Genomic DNA, 15407 nt, shown 5'->3' on the forward strand with positions numbered 1-15407 from the left:
ATAAACTAACTTATGGGGATGGATATTTTGAGAAGTAAACTGCAAGACAGTGATTATATTTTTATATTATATACATTAAAGAACCATCAAATTAATAATGTATTGAGCAATTATTATAAAAGTAAAGTTGAATAAATTGGACTTTGCAGCTGCATGAATAAAAAAAGAAAACAAACCGATTGTGTTCAGGTAAAATACCGCTTCTGGTTGAAGAACTTGGTTAATACAGATCTACAGTTTTGGTGTAACAAGCACATGCTGAATTTAACCCATCAATCTCGTTGTGTTTTTCAGTTATCTTGTTTACACACACACTCAGATAATTCCAACAAACTATTTTCAATCTTGGGGAGGTCTAAAACATCAAGATTCATCAAAATCTCGTGGTTGAATGTTTTCATGATTACTCTACTTTCTCTATACTTCGTATACGAGAAAGTAAAAACGATTTCTCCTGTGGAAAGTGGCAGGAGAATTACTGTCAACAAAAAGAAATAAACTGAAATGTTAATCACTTGTGATTTTTTTTCTGTCCATACAGTAAAGGTTTTGTTAACCAGAACATTCCGATGTCAGGCATTTGAATTACATCTTGATATACAACAAGCACAAAGAAAAGCGGCACGTAAATCACTTTCTATTTCACACGCTTTATTGCGCCTGTAGTCCGCTTGCTCTGTCACCGCAAATGCTGTGTGAACACCTGCTCTGTGTCATCTGCTACCGTTCGCTGGGTGAATATATGCAGGCGGCTCGTGGTGGATTACTTTCTGTTTTAGTGTTAAAAGTTACAAGGGTTAGAGACTAACGGTAAGAATATTCATTCAAAAGCGAAAACTAAAAATAATTTTAGTAAATTATTTTATTTCAGTTAATCCTTCCTGCTATTTTAATCGTTTCATTTAGTTTTCGTTTTTCATTTCAGTTTTGTTAATTATTTTATTTCGGTTTACAAAAATGTTTTTTAAATAATAGTTTTTGTTAACTATAATAACCTTGCCTCACAAATCCATCTCAATATTATCATTTCGGCCACATTCAACTTCTGCACTCCCTTCACTGCCCATGTATCAGCTCACATATAGTACGTACAAACGTTAGGCACAATTACCAGCCAATCAGAACCGGCCTAGCCCCTGATTCAGCCTCAGAGCCTCATGCAGTCAAGATGCACAGTGGTGGTAAGAAACGAATGGCAGTGCCTTGTGAGACCGATGATCAGACCTCCTCATTTTACGCAACAAAAGTGATATGCGCAGGTGGGGCATCCTCCGAATGCAATCACTTTTTGAGTGTCTTGCGGATACGGGGGCTCACAGACTTTGATGTATGTAGCAAATACTGATGGTCAAATGAGACTTCATGAAGCAGAGAGGCTTTGCAGCCCAATGAGTCACCAAAGCGTTCGTCATTCAAAGCTTCATTTGACAGTGCTCACTGGAGACACCTACTGCTAAAAGTTAGGAATAACCGCCAAATCAATTAATGGTCATGAGCACAAGGTTGTGGTGCAAAAGGTAATTGCCAGAGATAACGCGGCCGTTACCACTGTAGTTAACAATAACGGTAATAATAACAATAAGTCGTAAGTTTTTTTTTTTTATGCGGAGACACACATCTCTGTATTTATATGTTCATTGCAATGTATGGATGATTGTATGTGGAAGTGATGGCTATATAAATGGATTTGACAAAAAATAAACATAAAGCAGGAGGGCTGATCTTTTAGCTGGTAGTCGGTGCTTGTGTGATGGGACTGCGCATAATCCAAAAACTGAGCAGTGTGTGCAATATGAGAGAGGGAAATTATCATTGATATTTATTGAGGAGAAGAATGTCTTTCCCTGTGGTTTGCTTCAGGCAGTTCCTTTTCTTAGAAACAACCTCCCTGGCCGTGGAGGACACCCTGCCACATGGGACCGATGTGACAGCTGGTATAGATGGGGTCACACATGGTTTTTCTTCTTCCAGGACTGAAGTGGATCCTCAGTTCTTGGAAGGTTTGTCTCACTTAAAGAACGACTAACATCATCAGATGAATCTGCAGTGGCATTTGCGTTCCTTCTGATAGATAGATAGATACTTTATTAATCCCCAAGAGGAAATTCCCATAATCCAGCAGTAGCATACTAATAAAAAAAAACAATATTAAATAAATTAAAGAGTGATAACAATGCAGATATAACAGACAATAACTTTGTATAATATTAACATTTATCCCCCCGGGTAGAATTGAAGAGTCGCATAGTGTGGGGTCTCCTCAGTCTGTCAGTGGAGCAGGACGGTGACAGCAGTCTGTCCCTGAAGCTGCTCCTCTGTCTGGAGATGATCCTGTTCAGTGGATGCAGTGGATTCTCCATGATTGACAGGAGTCTGCTCAGCGCCCGTCACTCTGCCACGGATGTCAAACTGTCCAGCTCTGTGCCTACAATAGAGCCTGCCTTCCTCACCAGTTTGTCCCTCTTCTTTATGCTGCCTCCCCAGCACACCACCAGTAGAAGAGGGCACTCACCACAACCGTCTGATCGAACATCTGCAGCATCTTATTGCAGATGTTGAAGGACGCCAGCCTTCTAATGAGGTATAGTCAGCTCTGTCCTCTCTTACACAGATCATCAGTATTGGCAGTCCAGTCCAGTTTATCATCCAGCTGCACTCCCAGGTATTTATAGGTCTGTGCCCTCTGATGATCACGGGGTCCATGAGGGGTCTGGTCCTCCTACAATCCACCACCAGCTCCTTGGTCTTGCTGGTGTTCAGTTGTAGGTGGTTTGAGTCGCACCATTTAACAAAGTCCTTGATTAGCTTCCTATACTCATCCTCCTGCCCACTCCTGATGCAGCCCACCATAGCAGTGTCAGTGTGGTTTGAGTCGCACCATTTAACAAAGTCCAAAATGAACGTGTCTGGGGACTCCTTGCTAGATGGCAACAGTACTTTCTGTTTAACCTGATTTCACACACGTGCTCCACCACCAGCTCCTTGGTTTTGCTGGTGTTCAGTTGTATCTGCTCGGTTCAACAGCGTTGTCCAGCAGATGGTACATTTCACCTTAGAAAAATCTGTAAATATGAAAACTTGGATAACATTATTCTTCAGATTATATAATCAGTTTAAATATGTCCATAGAAGTCAACAGAACTAACAAACACTTACTGCAGCTGTTTGCAGGTTCATCTGCTGCTCCTGAGCTGAACTGTGGCTTCGCTAGATGTTTCAGACAGCACTTTGGTGTTCTTACTTATAGCAGCACCTTCTGCTTTGAGTCGACGTACTGCCAAACTTCACTTATTTTGGCTCAGAAAGCCACGGTTTTTTAACATTATGTCAAGCGTGGTCGCTATATCATTTCACTTGTCACTCAGTTGTAAGGGATAAAGAATTTCAGTCACTCCAACAAGGTGCAGTAACATGTAAGTAGACAATTTGCTTAGGTGTCCCAGCTTCAGTTGATTACTTAAAAACTCTCAGTCTGTCTGAATGCAGAGTTGGAACAGACTGTGTTGCTACATACTCTGAAGTACTCCTTGGACAATATTCCAGTGATGATGTCTAAAAAATAGCAATTAACAAGTGAAATGAGACAAAGCATTATTACCATAGAAGTGTAGGCCTTTTCATTTAGAGAAATTGCAAAAAAAAAATCAAAGTGTCCGAGAGTCCAGTGGTGTCCTACACAATCCAAAGGCAATTGGAAAGTGGAAGAAACTCTGACATGAAACTCGGCCAATCCGCAGACAAGCTTCTGAGGGTCACCAGCTCACTTGATGACAGGAACCTCAAAGCACAACCTGTACCAAATGTTTAAAGCTTCAGCTTGTAAGGCTTCATTTCATTGAATTGCTGTAGAACGTCTCCCATTAATGGCTCCCTGAAGAAGGCTGTCAACTACCAGGGGCGCACAGCTCCCCAAACACCCGACACAACGGGCACAGAGCCCAAGTCCAGCGCACAACAGACGTTTATTAAGAGCAGGAAACGTTTTTCCCTCCTTTCCCATCACTCAAGCACAGTACCAACAAGCACCAAATACACAGTCCCTTTCTTCTTCTTGTCTCTTCTCATCTTTTCTGCCACCAGTTCTCCCTCAAGCTTCGTCCTCTTCCTGCCAACTCTGGCACCCCGAATGGAGTGTGGCGGCCCCCTTTTTAGAGCACCCCGAAGTACTCCAAGTGTTCCACAATCTCCTTCCGGATGTGGTGGCAGCCCTTCAGTGGAGGGCTCAGCTGGTCCCCTTGCACCCCCTGGCGGTGGCCACCGGCTACAACAGTGTTGAACAGCGCAGCAAACCAGTGTAGCTGCCCTCTGTCATCCGGTGGGAGGCATTACTCCATGCAGACTCCTTCCCCAGTCCTTCTGTTACAAAGGAGTCCCAGCTGTCCATCATAAAGGCCCATTTGTAATATTACCCACAATCCACTAGATTGATTCAGATCCTACCTCTCGGGCCGCACTCAGTTTGTTGTGCTTAAAACTTTCACCGCTGTCACTTCAGGTGGGCTCTGTCCTGGGGCCCCTTCTTTTCGTTATTGATCTCCTTCCCCTTTCGTAAATCTAACCTTAGCTTCCACTGTCATGCTGATGACCCCCAGCTCTGTCTCACTAGCAAACCTACTTTTTCTTCCTTGCTTATTGATTGCACAGCAGAAATCAAATCCTGGTTTTCTTCAAATTCTCTTAATTTAAATGACAAGTGACAAGACGGAGGTTCTCCTCGTTGGTACAAAACCCACAATATCCAGAGCTGATCCTTTTTCATTTCTTATTGATAATTCCTCTGTCTCCCCCTCCCCACAGGTGTCATCCTTGACCGTTCTTTATCCTTTCAGTCCCACATCAGTAACATCTCCCAGTCTCCATATTTCCACCTGCGTAATGTTAATCGTATTCGCCGCCCGTCCTTCACTCCCCACACCACTGCTATCCTCGTTCATAGTCTTGTCACTTCTCGTCTCCATTATTGCAATTCCCTTTCTTTTGGTCTTTCTCACAAATCTCTTTATAAGCTTCAACTGGTCCAGAGTTAATAATAATAATAATTCTGTGAATTTCTATTGCGTTTTTCTCACCACTCAAAGCGCTCAGCAGTTGCAGGTCAAGGGCCCAACAGAGCAGAGTCCCTACTGGCATTTACGGGATTCGAACCAACAACCTTCTGACTGCCAGTGCAGATCCCTAGCCTCAGAGTCACCACCCCGACACAGAATTCAGCTGCCCACCCGCATCATTACTGGAGCCCCTCTATTCACCACATCACTCCCATCATGCAGCAGCTTCACTGGCTTCCAGTTCAGTTCTGAATTCAATTCTAAATCCTCCTGTTAACTTTTAAGGCTCTCCACAGCCTCGCCCCTCCATATCTGTCTGACCTCCTCCATGTTGCCATTCCCTCCCGTACCCTCAGATCCTCTTCCCCCACCAGAGGGAGCACAGCATTCAGTTGCACTGGAACTCACTACCACCTGAGCTTAGCCATATTGAATCCTTTCAATTTTCAAATCCAAACTTAAAACTCATTTGTTTTTCTCTTTGACTACAATTGCTCTGTCAGATTTTAAATTTAGTATTTTAGTTTTGTTCATAATGTGTGTTAGGGCGGCACGGTGGCGCAGTGGTAGCGCTGATGCCTCGCAGTTAGGAGACCCGGGTTCGCTTGCCAGGTCCTCCCTGTGTGGAGTTTGCATGTTCTCCCGTGTTCGCGCGGTTTCCTCCCACAATCCAAAGACATGCAGGTTAGGTGGACTGGCGATTCTAAATTGGCCCGAGTGTGTGCTTGGTGCGGTGGGTTGGCACCCTGCCCGAGATTGGTTCCTGCCTTGTGTCCTGTGTTGGCTGGGATTGACTCCAGCAGACCCCCGTGACCCTGTATTCGGATTCAGCGGGTCAGAAAATGGATGGATGGATAATATGTGTTTTATCTATTGTTCGGTGTCCTTCAGTGTTTAGAAAGGCGCCTACTAATAAATAAAATGTATTATTATTCTGTAATTTCCTTTTTTCTTCAGCTTTAGCTAACCTAAACCTTAAATGTAAACCTCTGGCAGTTTACTGCTTACCTTTTCACCATTTTAGGTCATTCACTGCATTTCCGCCGATGACATTTGACAAAAAACTGCAAAAATCGAGGTGAGCATTTCATACAACAACATGCACACAATTTGTAATAAGAACTATAAAATGTATAATACGAACCTGAATGTGAAGCAAACCGCTGCTTCTCTAAACCCCTCGGCTGTTTGCTAAAATGTGTATGCCTTGTAAAACAAACGGGCGCACTGAGAACTTTGGTGACTTCTTTTTTTAATGGACATTGTGACTGATGCCTTAAACAGATTCCAGAAATTAAGAGAATTGGACAAAATGACCACTCAGTACAAACACTGCAGCACCTCTGGGTTCGGACCTGAGCACCTTGTCCTGCCCTTCATTTCAATTCAGAGCGATGTGCAGGAGCACCGAGCCGTCATAAACGTTGAGAGGAAGGCAAAGAAGTAGAAGGTGCAACACAGATAACGATCCGTCAACGACCGCAGTAATATTAATAATAATAATTAATTCTCAAAGTGACATCCTTATTGTAGGAGGCACAGACATTAAATGGACGGATCGACTCCAAGTATAAGCGTCTGTCAAATGGGCTTCCATTAAAACCCCGAAGCTCTCGTCCTCTGTTGGCCACCATCTTTGACTTGATGGTTCTGCTGCTTCACATTCATTGTGGTGGCAAGTATTACAATTGCGGCTCTTTCTCTTCCATTACCCCGGAATGTCTCACAGTTTAAAAGTAAAGCATCTTTAATACTTTGGGTTCAAGTTTAACTTTTGTGTTTTATTAGTTCAGAATGTTAAAAAAAGGAATAAAGTTACATGACAGTGTCACCCTTAAAATGCTCCGTTGTCACCTGCACCAGTCAATATGGCAGCATGGGGGGGGTTTTTACAAGATGTTTGGGGGGAGGGACGGGGCTTAGGCCAGCTAAATGACCCCCTGCTGGAGCTGGGCCTGGGTGTAGAGACCACCTTGCTGCTGTGTGTGAGATAATGGCAGCTGAAAGACCCCCGATAGTTCCTGTGTCCTCATGTGGTATAGCGGGTCCACAGCTCGTTTAGTAAAGGCCATTTTAAATAAATAACCACTTAGCGAGGGGGCGTTGGGCCATGGCCAGCGGCGGGATGATCAGCGGTGTGGGCATTTCTCACCGAGTGCACAGGTGAGGGGCTGCCCACATCCGTGATTGTCCCGTGGCTAATTTGCTGCAGCTGCTACGGTCCTTCGTTGCTTAAATAGAAGCGCGAGTCGGTTGGAAGGGGGGAAAAAAAAGAACGAGAGAGAAAAGGAAGAGGACGGAGGTTAGAGGGAGCGAGGAAGCAAGTCGGAGAGAGAGACAGAGACACGCAGAGCGTGTGGGCCAGCGAACGAGCGCTCGCGGGCAGTTGCGAGGAAGCTGGGTGTTAGGCGTTTGAGTTGTTGTTGCTCCCGCTGAGCGACCACGTAGCGGGAGTGACCAGGGGAAGGCGACGAGCCGCAGAAGGCCGCAGAAAGGCAGCGGAAGTCGGGAGGCTTGGTGGTTGGAGTCCCCAATGTGAGCGACCTGGCCGTTGGTGGAAACCAAGTCTCGGGGACTGGGATCGGGAGGCCGCCAGTCTCGTGTAAGTGCCGAGAAAAGGGCAGCTGCAGAGTGAGAGTGGCTCCCCTGTTGCGAAGCCTGGACAGGGAGAAGCAGGGGAGTCGCAAGTTAAAAGAAGCACTGGGATCGTTGCTGTTTTTAAAGACTGCTTCCTATTTATTTGAACGTTTTAACCTCGTTTTGAAGGATTGTTTTTTTTTTTTGTGTGTGTTTTTAACCTCCACGTTTATCTTTAATTGGATTATTTATGGAATTCTGAAAGCACTGCCCTATATTTATTGAACACTGTTTTTGTTGACTGTTGTAATAAAAGCACTTTTACTTACTTGTTGCCTCCACTGACTAGCTCACTCGGTAACCTTATCAACGGTATCGGGTTCAAGAGCTTCCAAAAATCAGATGGGAGCGTGGAGCCAGAACCCGCATCGTCACACCTCATTCTTTTTTCTTTTTTTTTTTTTTTTGCACATTGGACTTTTTCGTTTTGGTTTCCTAGTGACCTTTGACCTTTGCTCGTCCCTGATTAATGGCTTTGTCTTGGTTTCCTGATCCATTTTTTTTTTTCTTTTCCTTGGCCTTACAGTTTTTCCTTGCTGTGTGGCAGCGGCAGGTCTGGTGTAGCGAATGATGTGAGTCTCTTCAGGCTTCTTTTCACAAGGATGCTAACTGTCAGAGACGTGGGGCGGCCTTACAGTAGCAAGCAAGGAACAGAAGTTTAAACTGAAACCAAACTTTGTCCATGTGTTAGACGCTCACACATTAAAGTTCTGCCAAGTGCAGCGTCTACAGAGCACAGCTGGTTAGAGGCTGCCGGGGTATCAGAGGGGTCTCGAGGGGACAGGGCAGCATCTGTTCAGCCTGTGCTTTTATTGCAGTCGATATATTGAACCACTCCGCTTAAGAGTCAATATGGAGTGCTGTCTGTGTGTGCCCTGAAGGGGGCATCTGCTCGATTGTGGACGGCCACTCGGGACTAAAGTCTGGGGCTAATTTTTGACCCCAACTGAGGCTGCTGTATGTATCTGTGTTTGTCGTTCAGGGCCGTGTCCTGGAGCTCAAATGGAGGAGCTGGAGCAGTTCTGGTCCATATTGATCAAGGAATCACAAAGTTCCCTCAAAAATCTCAAGTTTGGGCCCACTGTTATTAATAGCAATAAAAGCATTTTATCAGTTTTCCTAATTTAGGAAACTACACTAATCTTCATCAGGATTTAGGAGAGCCAATGAGATGTTCTAATTCGCCAGGAGCTGGTAGAAGGTGGCACTCAGGCAGGGATTGGCGTACACCTTCCGTGAAAGGCGTTTCAGAAATGTCCTCCTTGGGCATCTTTTCTTGGCTACAGAGTAGGAAGGAGAAAATAACTTTAGTGAGACAATCAGGACACTGAAAGGGTCAACATGATTTCAGAAACACCACACGAATAGCAGCAGCTAAGTTTCAGTATAAATGGTGAGAGACTTACATTAATGTTCTCTCTGGGGGCCTTGTTTGTTGTTTGTCTCAGTGTATGCGCCGACCGCCGTGAGTGATGTCTCAGTTATGGAGACATTTTATTGGCAACTCGGTGGTTGATGGGTGTCTGTGAGGTGACACTGCTCTGGTCGTGGCCAGTGGCACTGACAGGGTTTGTCTGTGAGAATTGTGTCAGTCCCGGTAGGTCTGGCGACCGTGATGAAAGTGGCTCTACGTTCCTCGATCACAATCCTAGTGGGCAGACATTTACAGAAGTGCCCAGTTTGTGAATTCTGACCACATACTTGTTGTTGCTACTCTGAAGATCCAGCTTAGGTCCAGTAGGCTAACATCTACTTGGAAAAAAGAGGATGGACTGGCCAGACTCCAAGATCAGGCTGTATCTGATGAGTCTGCACACAGTTTGTATGAGGAACGTGCAGTCTTGGGAGCGACTGCTGATCCTAATGTGATATGGGGGGACCTTCCGTGACAAGACCCTCAAAGTTGCTGAGGGTTGTGTTTGGGTTGCCTGTGTTTCATCTCGCAGGGCACCCTGGATTTCATCGAGAGGAGTTGCAGTGCATGGCTTGATGGGCACTGATTGGTAAACAGGACTTGTTGTCCCCATCTGGAAAGAGAAGGCTGATCGCCTGGATTGCGGCAACTACAGGGGGATAAAACTGCTCTCGGTGCCGTGCAAAGTCCTTGCCAGGCTCATCCTCAATAGGATTCATTCTCACTTGCTCATCTACCAGTGACCGGAGCAGTCTGGTTTTACACTTAAGAAGTCTACCTTCAAGCACATCCTGGCACTGAGTGTTGTCATGGAGCGCGAATGCGAATATCAGCAGAGTTTCTTTGCAGCGTCTGTCGATTTTAGTCAAGCGTTCAACTCAGTTGATGGAGCTGCACTGTGGGACATCCTGAGACTTCACGGGATCCCCTCAAAGTTACTGGATATCAAGACCGGCCTGTACACTGGTGCTGTGAGTGCCATGCAGAGTGGAGGCCGAAGACCCCGTGTTGATTCTGGGGTTTGTCAGCAGTGTGTTCTGCTCCTACTCTTCAGTGCTTGCATGGACTGGATGGTGGGCAGGTCCTGGGGTCCAGTGGCTGTGGGGCATCAGTTGGTGAAGAGAGCTTCACTGATCTTGACTTTGCTGATGATGCTGTGATGTTCGTGGAGTCAATGGAGACCCTGATCGGGGCTCTTGAGAGACTGAGCGAGGAGTCTGAGTGTCTGGACTTGTGACTGTCCTGATAAAAACCAAGAGCCAGGCCTTTAATCACCTCTTGGGCACGGCCATCAGCAGTGTGTCTGTCTGCGGAGAGAGTGTCAACCTTGTTGGGAGGTTTACTGACCTGGGCAGTGACATTCATGTGACTCTGGTGACTCTTCCTATGAAGTTAGTAGACGGATTGGGTGAGCATGGGGGTCATGAGGTCACCACAACGGGGGGTGTGGTTCTCCCGATATCTCTGCAAAAGGACGAAGGTCCAAGTCTTTGGAGTTCTGGTGCTTCCAGTTTGTGAGACATGGATGCTATCCAGTGACCTGAGACGAAGACTGGACTCCTTCATGCAAATCTCTTCAGAGAATCCTTGGGTCCTGCTGTTTTGACTTTGTGTTGCTCACAGAGTCCCAAATGAGGCACATGACCTGCATTGTGAGGGAGCGTCAGGTATGCCACTACGGTCATGTGATGTGATTACCTGAGGGTGACCCTCATTGTTGAGGACCCAAGCAGCTGGACCAGGCCAAGGGGACGCCCATGTAACACCTGGATGCACCAGATAGATGGTCATTTGTGTGAGGGACTGGACCACATGTCTGCCTGGGATACTGAGCTGTTTAATAATAATAATACATTTTGTTTAATAGGTGCCTTACTTAACACTCAAGGTCTCCTTACAATAAAATGAAACAACAGCAATAAGATATAAAACCAAAGAAGACAATAAAATCAAATAGCAATAAGGTACAGAGGTCGTAGGAAACCTCAAAGATAATGGGTGGTAAACTCCTTGAAAAGACAAGTTTTGAGGGCAGTTTTAAAAAGTGTTATTGAGTCAAGCTGAGGGATATGAAATGGAAGAGAATTCCCGAGTTGAGGGGCACAATGACAGAATGCTCGAGCTCCCATTGAACAGACGTTGACGTATGGTACAGAAAGTGGAGCTGCAGGTGAGGATCTGAGTGAACGTGAGGAGTGTCAGTCTGTCAGTCAGAGCTTTAAATGTTAAGAGTGGGATTTTTGTATCGTATTTAGTAGTAAACAGGGAGCCATTAAAGTTGGGAGAGAATCGTAATATGTTCAGTGGATTTAAAACAGGTTATTATCCTAGCAGTAGAATTTTGAATAAGTTGTAAGTGATGGATAAGTGGGGTTTTTTTTTGGGATGCCAGATACAGCATTACAGTAATCTATACGTGCGGTGACAAAGACATTAACCAATAATTCAGTACTGTGTTGCGTAAGAACAGGACGAAGACTAGAAATGGTTCGGAGATGGTAGAAGGCAGTCCGAGAAATGTTACTTATATGGAAAGAGAAAGAGAGGGTACTGTCTAGAATGGCACTGTGACGGTGCGGGTCCTGCTCCAAGCCCCCTCTTCTCATTTGGGAGCCTCTCGAACCCGACACCATCGATAGTGTAACTAGATGAACTTGGCAAGATGGGGACAACTCACACTTGTAGCAAGGAGATGGGGTAAAAGTGCTTTTATTAAAACAAAAAGAAGACAAATGTTCCAAAAGGCGTGCAGTGCTCCAAACGTTAATAAATGATCCCATTAAAACAACACTGAAGTGGAGGTTAAAATGTCAATAAAGAATTCAGTTAAAAACAAGGTTAAAATACCGACAGGAGGGTTTAAAATCTTCCATTCCCCGATGCTTCTGTCTTCATACCGACGCCTCTCCGGCTTATCCTTCCTAGCAACACAGAGAGATGCACACCAACAGGCGTAGACATTCCTTATAAACTGGCCCATGTCCCTGCTGTCTGATCCACAGCGTTCCATGGGGAGCCACTGGACCCTGCTCTTCCTCCCAACGCTGCCAATCCAAGCTTCACCTGGTGAGAAGACATCCCGGAGTGCAGCGATCACTCCTGATCCGAGCTGTTCTGCTGGAGTGATCCTCATGCCTCCTCCTGAGGCACCATCCTTCTTCCTAAATAAGTGCCAGTTTACTCCAGCTCCTGCCTCTATGGGTCTCTTTTTCCGTTGATCTCCTATGCCGACCCGTACTTATACGGCTCTGTGGACACAGCGGCTCAATCACGCACTGCAGGAAGCCATTGAAGCAATTGAGAAGGACCGAACCCTCACGTGCAGGTGCGACTCGCCCCAATGAACTCATTGGAGACCAACGTGGCCACATGGAAGTGTTCTAAAAACCGGCCATTCTTTCGGAGCCTTGTAACTGCTATATGACAGGCGCCCAGGTTCTTAACCTGGGAGGAGATGTTTGTGTTAATGTTCATTAAAATGGAAGAACGGTTAACCTTAGCAAGGTGTAAATTTAGAACCAATGAGGAGCACCTCAGTTTTATTGGTATTTAATTGGAGAAAATTGTGAGTCATCCATGACTTTATGTATTTGGACACATGCCATTGGAGTATTTCGAGGGAAAACAGAAGTGGATTTAGTGGATAGATAAAGCTGTGTGTCATCAGCGTAACAATGAAATTTAATATCCCGGTATGGAAAGAGATTACTTATTGGGAAGATGGAAATGAGAAAAAGAAGAAGCGGCCCCTAAACAGAACCCTGCCACACTCCCTGACTAACGACTGCACTTTCAGGATACGAGCAGCCCACATATATTCATCCAGTGAACAGTGGCTGGTGTTCAAACACCATTTGCGGTGACGGAGCAAGCTGACTACGGGCACGTAAAGCGTGTGAAATAGAAAGCGATTTACGTGCCGCCTTTCTTTGCTCTTGCAGTATATCAAGTGTGAAAGGCGCTATTTAGGCCTCCGACCCGACATAGACTGATAGCGGAGGCACATGTAAAAATAAACAAAGATTTATTTTCTTTGTCTGTGGGCTACGCCTTCCTCGTACCCACAGACACAACAGAGTCCCGAAAGCACACAAAAGCAAACGTGACTCTTTTCTTCCTCCACTCCTTGCAGGCAGCTTCATCCTCCTCTTCCCGACTCTGCCGCCCCAATGAGTGGCTTCAGGGTCCCATTATAGCCACACCCGGAAGTGCTTCAGGTGACAATTAACCTAATTAAGGCTGCATTACGGCCCACACAGGCTCAGGAAGCTGTGCAGCTCCCCCTGGCGGTGGCCTTGGAGCCCAACAGGGATGTGGCCCCGATGCAACCCAGGGCAGCTGCCACCAAGTGTTCCGGGGGACGTAGTGTGCATCCCATGGCTGCTCCCCCATATCCAGTGTCAAAGGGGCATCCCAGCCAGGCATGGGTCCCGGCCATCCGCCACACAAGATTTAATTCAAATGCCTGAAATCGGAATATGCTGGTCAACAAAACCTTTACTGTATGGACAGAAAAATCACGAGTGAGTAATGTTTCAGTTTATTTCTCAGGTGCCTGCTTTTTGTTGACAGTAATTTAAATGCCACTTCGCAGAGGAGAAATCATTTTTACTTTCTTGTTTATGAAAGTATAGTAATCATGAAGATTTTGATGAGTCTTGACGTTTCTTACCTCCCCGAGTCCAAAAATACCGTTGTTTGGAATTATGTCTGTGTGCGTGTAAACACAATAACTCATTTGGTTGTTAAACTAAATTTGTAGATCTGTGTTAACTTCTGGGCCAAATCCATCAACCGGAAGTGGTACTTGACCTGAACACAAACTCGATTTTTATTTTTTTTTTCCATGCAGCTGCAGGGTCCAATTTATTCAACTTTATATAAAAATATAATCACTGTCTTGCGATTTACTCCTCAAATATCCATCCCCATATCTGAGTATATGAGAAAGTTGAGGGGAGACCATTCACAATTTTTTAAATTAAAACGACACTGATCGAGAGACGGATTAGGTCATCAGACAAGATCAGCGTATTGTTGCTGACCAATCACTTTTGCTTTAAAAATGTCGTTTAACAACAAAGCGATAGAAACTTTGTAAGATTCCTGAGTTGGCAACGTCTCTACTGAACTACAGGTATGTAGGCGAAGAGAGTCTGCCAACTGGTGAAAAACTAAACCTGCTAATGTGTTTTTGTATTTATTCTATATTTGTTCATTTATCTTTTTTTGTTCATATTCACAGCTCAGAATACCTGATACTGTGAAAATAATGCAGTAGCAGAATTATATTTTAAAATATTTGTCCCTCTTTTTTCCATGTTTCTCTCTCTCAAAATAGATAGTTGAAATATCATATTCTTTTTTTTTCTTCATATCAGTCATATCACACTGCCTTGCTGCCTTGCATCCAAACCTGCTGTGGTCGGCTCCAGGTTTCCTGCCATCCTACTCTGGATAAACAGGTTTACATCATGTCATATGCATTGTTCTTAATCTCAGATGCTGTCTCTGTCATTTTGTGCCCCTCCATACTCTTATGACCTGCTCTTGCTCTGCTCATTAAGGGTTTACTCTTCTTATGGTGGGCTATTCAAGTCTCACTGCCCCTAACTTCATACTACATGCTTGTTTTCTTGGTTTCCCTCAATACAGCCAGGTGGGGTCTGCACACTGATTCAAGACCCCTGTTCTTCCTTTCATCATCACACAGTAGACTCTCTTTTCTGATTTTTTTTCAAGATGGCAAAATTCTGTCTATAAATTGTTTGTGCCTGAGATGGAATTGGAGATCAGTATGGCTGGTAGAAAATAACAAAGCCCAGTATGGGAGATTTTTGAATGCGATATTGAAGGCATTCATTATAAGCACATTATCTTGGAGCGGGATATGTTGTGTGCTGTAGACATTTTGAGTAAAAAAACCCTTAAACCTTCAAATTCACCTCAATTTCATTACAATGTGGCCCATTCTGGGCAAGAAAAGGAAAAGATAAAAAGTGTCAACAGGCAGTGCAGTTTTATTCAGCAAAAATGACATTGAAAATAGTTTAAAAAATATCAAATTGTGTAAAATTGTTCCTATTCAGTATCTGGTTTTGATCATGCTCATTTTTATCGGACTAAAACAAAACCAAACAGTAAAGTGTGTCGTGTAGTAAGATTCCATTAACATTAAACTCAAATCCAAATTCGTTAACTGTCTGATTGTGACACAAAACTAAACTCAGTCGGAGCTCCATGCCATAATTACTAAAGCTGAAACTAATAGATAGAAAAATAAAATAGAAATGACTTTGTGAAATAAA

The sequence above is a fragment of the Polypterus senegalus genome, chromosome 1 (assembly GCF_016835505.1).
Source record: "Polypterus senegalus isolate Bchr_013 chromosome 1, ASM1683550v1, whole genome shotgun sequence".
Taxonomy (NCBI): domain Eukaryota; kingdom Metazoa; phylum Chordata; class Cladistia; order Polypteriformes; family Polypteridae; genus Polypterus; species Polypterus senegalus.